Consider the following 6,000-nt stretch of genomic DNA (forward strand, 5'->3'; position numbering starts at 1 on the left):
GGCCTGCCCTCTTGTTGTTTTTATTTATTTTTATTCATTCTGGGATCTGGGCATTGCTGGCAAGGCCGGCATTTATTGCCCATCCCTAATTGCCCCTTGAGAAGGTGGTGAGCCAGCTTCTTGAGCCACTGCAGTCCGTGTGGTGAAGGTGCTCCCACAGTGCTGTTAGGGAGGGAGTTCCAGGATTTTGACCCAGCGATGATGAAGGAACGGCCGATATATTTCCAAGTCAGGATGGTGTGTAACTTGGAGGGGAACGTTGAGGTTGTGGTGTTCCCGTGCGCCTGCTGCCCTTGTCCTTCTAGGTGGGAGAGGTTGCGGGTTTGGGAGGTGCTGTCGAAGAAGCCTTGGCGAGTTGTTGCAGTACATCTTGTAGACGGTACACACCGCAGCAACAGTGCGCCAGTGGTGGAGGGAGTGAAGGTTTAAGGTGGTGGATGGGGTGCCAATCAAGTGGGCTGCTTTGTCCTGGATGGTGTCAAGCTGCTTGAGTATTGTTGTAGTTGTACTCATCCAGGCAAATGGAGAGTATTCCATTACACTCCTGACTTATGCCTTGTAGATGGCGGAAATGCTTTGGGGAGTCAGGAGGTGAGACACTTTCCGCACAATACCCAGTCTCTGACCTGCTCTTGTTGCCACAGTATTTATGTGGCTGGTCCAGTTAAGTTTCTGGTCAATGGTAACCCCTAGGATGTGGCGGTTTTGGCGATGGTAATACCGTTGAATATCAAAGTGAGGTGGTTAGACTCTCGCTTGTTGGAGATAGTCATTGCCTGGCACATCTATGGCGCAAATGTTATTTGCCACTTATCAATCCAAGCCTGAATGTTGTTCAGGTCTTATTGCATGCGGGCATGGACTGCTTCATTTTCTGAGGAGTTGCGAATGGAACTGAACACTGTGAAGTCATCAGCGAACATCCCCACTTCTGACCTTATGATGGAGGGAGGGTCATTGATGAAGCAGCTGAAATGGTTGGACCTAGGACACTGCCCTGGGGAATTCCTGCAGTGATGTCCTGGGGCTGAGATGATTGACCTCCAACAACCACAACCATCTTCCTTTGTGCTCGGTACGACTCCAGCCAGTGGAGAGTTTTCCCCCTGATTCCCATTGACTTCAGTTTTACTGGGGCTCCTTGATGTCACACTCGGTCAAATGCTGCCTTGATGTCAAGGGCAGTCAATCTCACCTCACCTCTGGAATTCAACTCTTTTGTCCATGTTTGGACCAAGGCTGTAATTAGATCTGGAGCCGAGTGGTCCTGGTGGAACCCAAACTGAGCATCGGTGAGCAGGTTATTGGTGAGTAAGTGCCGCTTGATAGCACTGTCGACAGCACCTTCCATTAGTTTGCTGATGATTGAGAGTAGACTGATGGGGAATTAACTGGCCAGATCGGATTTGTCCTGCTTTTTGTGGACAAGACGTACCTGGGCAGTTTTCCACAATGTCGGGTAGATGCCAGTGTTGTCGTTGTACTGGAACAGCTTGGCTAGAGGCACAGCTAGTTCTGGAGCACAAGTCTTCAGCACGGCAGCCGGGATGTTGTCAGGGACCATGGCCTTTGCTGTATCCAGTGCGCTCAGCCGTTTATTGATATCACGTGGAGTGAATCGAATTGGCTGAACACTGGCTTCTGTGATGGTGGGGATCTCAGGAGGAGGCCTATATGGATCATCCACTCGGCACCTCTGGCTGAAGATGTTTGCAAACGCTTCAGCCTTGTCTTTTGTACTTTCATGCTGAGCTCCACCATCATTGAGGATGTGGATATTGATGGAGCCTCCTCCTCCTGTTAGTTGTTTAATGGTCCACTTCCTCACGCTCGGTCACTCAACAAGGAAACACCATGACTGGTTTGATGAGAATGACCAGGAGATCCAAGAGTTAATAGATCGCAAGCGAAGGCCATTTCTGAGCCTCAAAGAATAATCCAACTCAGGCACAGCAAAGCAGCATTACAGGGGGCTCAAGGCTGAGGTCCAACAAAAAACCCATGACCTAAAGAACAGGTGATGGATGGAGAAAGCACAGAAGATACAACAGCTAACCGACAACCTTGATATGCGAGGATTCTTCATCGCAATCAAAACCACCTACAGTCCAAACACCCAAGGCCCCACCCCACTGCTGGTCAAAAACAGGGAAACACTCATCAATGACACCGAGGCAGTCAGGGCCAGCTGGAAGGAGCATTTCGAAGATCTCCTCAATCGAGACTCTGCCTTTGACTCGAGTGTTCTCGACTCCATTCCGCAGCATGCTACCCCCCACCACCTCAGTGAGACCCCAACACTGCACGAGGTAGAAAAAGCCATAAAACAGCTTAAGAACAACAAGGCTACGGGAGTGGATGGAATCCCCACTGAGGCACTGAAGTATGGCGGAGAGGCACAGTTGGCGCGGATACATGACCTCATCTCTCTCATCTGGAGGGAGGAGAGCACGCCGGGAGATCTCAGAGATGCGTGACAATCTTTAAAAAAGGGGACAAGTCCAACTGCGGCAACTGCTGAGAAATCTTCCTATTAGCAGCCACTGGGAAAGTTGTCGCGAGAGTCCTCCTCAACCATCTTCTCTCTGTAGCTGAGGAGCTCCTCCCGGAGTCATAGTGCAGATTTCGTCCCCTACGGGGCATAATGGACATGATTTTTACAGCGCGACAGCGGCAGGAAAAATGCAGGGAACAGCACCAGCCCTTATACATGGTCTTCTTCGACCTTACAAAAGCATTTGACACTGTCAACCACAAGGGTCTATGGAGCGTCCTCCTCCATTTCGGATGCCCCCAAAAGGTCGTCACCATCCTCCGTCTGCTCCACAACGATATGCAGGCCATGACCCTTACCAATGGATCCATTACAGACCCAATCCACGTCCGGACCGGGGTCAAACAGGGCTGTGTCATCGCCCCAACCCTCTTCTCAATCTTCCTCGCTGCCACGCTCCACCTCACAGTCAACAAGCTCCTCGCTGGAGTGGAATTAAACTGCAGAACCAGTGGGGAGCTGTTCAACCTTCGCCGTCTCCAGGCCAGGTCCAAGACCACCCCAACGCCTATTGTCGAGCTACAATACGCAGATGACGCCTGCGTCTGCGCACATTCTGCGGTGAACTCTGGGATATAGTTAATGTATTCACCGAGGCGTACGAAAGCGTACGTATGTAAGACAAAGGTCCTCCACCAGTCTGTCCCCGCCGCACAGCACTGCCCCAGTTATCAAGATCCATGGCACAGCCCTGGACAACATAGACCATTTCCTATACCTCGGTAGCCTCTATCAAGAAGAGCAGACATTGACAACGAGATTCAACACTGCCTCCAGTCTGCCAGCGAAGCCTTCGGCCACCTGAGGAAAAGACTGTTTGAAGACTAGGCCCGCAAATCCACCACCAAACTCATGGTCTACAGGGCTCTAGTAATACCTGCCCTCCTGTATGGCTCAGAGACGTGGACCATGTACAGTAGATACCTCAAGTCGCTGGAGAAATACCACCAACAATGTCTTCACAAGATCCTTACATCACAGAGTAGACAAAGATGGTTTACATCCAACCAAGGAAAAGCTGGTTGCAATCAGAAATGCACCCACTCCCAAGAATGTCTCTGAACTTTGTGATCATTTTTGGGTCCTTTGAACTATTATGGGAAGTTCCTACTAAATCTGACTACATCCACTGAATGAACTATTGAAAAAACAGGTCCCTTGGAAGTAATCAAAAGAATGCAACACAGCATTCAAAGGGTGTAAAAGCCAGTTAGTAGAGAGTATCATGTTAGTTCACTGTGACGTATCTAAGGAGTACAAGCTAGCGTGTGATGCTTCTCCTGATGGAGTTGGGGCAGTGATCTCTCAGGTACTAGATACTAGGAAGGAGAGACCAATTGCTTTTGCTTCATGCACTTTCAGTACCAGTGAGTGGAATTATGCACAAATCGAAAGGGAAGTTTTGGAATTGATTTTTGAGGTCAATAAGTTTCACAAATACTTGTTTGGTCGTAAGTTTCCCATAATTACGGACCATAAGCCCCTGACAGCAATCCTCCATCCAAAGTCCCCAGTTCCAACATTAGCTGCAGCCCAAATGCAGAGATGGGCTTTGATTTTGTCAGCATATACGTATGACATTGAGTACAGATGATCAGCTGATCACAGTAATGCTGATGCTTTGTCCAGGTTACCATCCCTATCACAAGTTATACCCGATAGGGAAGAAGTGTTCTATTTTTCATGCATTGATGAGCTGCCAGTCACAGCTGAAGCGATTGGTAGGGCAACCAAACGTGATCCAATAATGTCAAAAGGGTATGATTACATAGCATTTTCCAACATTCCATTGACTCTGGATCAGTTCCTATGGAGTGGAGGGTAGCCAATGTAACCCCACTTTTTAAAAAAGGAGGGAGAGAGAAAACAGGGAATTACAGACCGGTCAGCCTGACATCGGTAGTGGGTAAAATGATGGAATCAATTATTAAGGATGTCATCGCAGTGCATTTGGAAAGAGGTAATATGATAGGTCCAAGTCAGCATGGATTTGTGAAAGGGAAATCATGCTTGACAAATCTTCTGGAATTTTTTGAGGATGTTTCCAGTAGAGTGGACCAGGGAGAACCAGTCGATGTGGTATATTTGGACTTTCAGAAGGCTTTCGACAAGGTCCCACACAAGAGATTAATGTGCAAAGTTAAAGCACATGGGATTGGGGGTAGTGTGCTGACATGGATTGAGAACTGGTTGTCAGACAGGAAGCAAAGAGTAGGAGTAAATGGGGACTTTTCAGAATGGCAGGCAGTGACTAGTGGGGTACCGCAAGGTTCTGTGCTGGGGCCCCAGCTGTTTACAATGTACATTAATGATTTAGACGAGGGGATTAAATGTAGTATCTCCAAATTTGCGGATGACACAAAGTTGGATGGCAGTGTGAGCTGCAAGGAGGATTCTATGAGGCTGCAGAGCGACTTGGATAGGTTAGGTGAGTGGGCAAATGCATGGCAGATGAAGTATAATGTGGATAAATGTGAGGTTATCCACTTTGGTGGTAAAAACAGAGAGACAGACTATTATCTGAATGGTGACAGATTAGGAAAAGGGCAGGTGCAAAGAGACCTGGGTGTCATGGTACATCAGTCATTGAAGGTTGGCATGCAGGTACAGCAGGCGGTTAAGAAAGCAAATGGCATGTTGGCCTTCATAGCGAGGGGATTTGAGTACAAGGGCAGGGAGGTGTTGCTACAATTGTACAGGGCCTTGGTGAGGCCACACCTGGAGTATTGTGTACAGTTTTGGTCTCCTAACCTGAGGAAGGACATTCTTGCTATTGAGGGAGTGCAGCGAAGGTTCATCAGACTGATTCCCGGGATGGCGGGACTGACCTATCAAGAAAGACTGGATCAACTGGGCTTGTATTCACTGGAGTTCAGAAGAATGAGAGGGGACCTCATAGAAACGTTTAAAATTCTGACGGGGTTAGACAGGTTAGATGCAGGAAGAATGTTCCCAATGTTGGGGAAGTCCAGAACCAGGGGACACAGTCTAAGGATAAGGGGGAAGCCATTTAGGACTGAGATGAGGAGGAATTTCTTCACCCAGAGAGTGGTGAACCTGTGGAATTCTCTACCACAGAAAGTTGTTGAGGCCAATTCACTAAATATATTCAAAAAGGAGTTAGATGAAGTCCTTACTACTAGGGGAATCAAGGGGTATGGTGAGAAAGCAGAAATGGGGTACTGAAGTTGCATGTTCAGCCATGAACTCATTGAATGGCGGTGCAGGCTAGAAGGGCCGAATGGCCTACTCCTGCACCTATTTTCTATGTTTCTATGTTTCTATGTTTTCTATGTTGAACTAGAAGGTGAGAGTGACGAACCATCAACATAAATGGGAAAGTGGTTACCAGGAAGAGTAGTGAAGATATGTGGCCCTCGCACGTCAAGTTGTTCGATCGTGGACAGGTTATGTTTGTTCACATTGATCATATTTTACCTACAGAT

The sequence above is a fragment of the Pristiophorus japonicus genome, chromosome 15, assembly GCF_044704955.1.
Source record: "Pristiophorus japonicus isolate sPriJap1 chromosome 15, sPriJap1.hap1, whole genome shotgun sequence".
Classification (NCBI taxonomy): Eukaryota; Metazoa; Chordata; class Chondrichthyes; family Pristiophoridae; genus Pristiophorus; species Pristiophorus japonicus.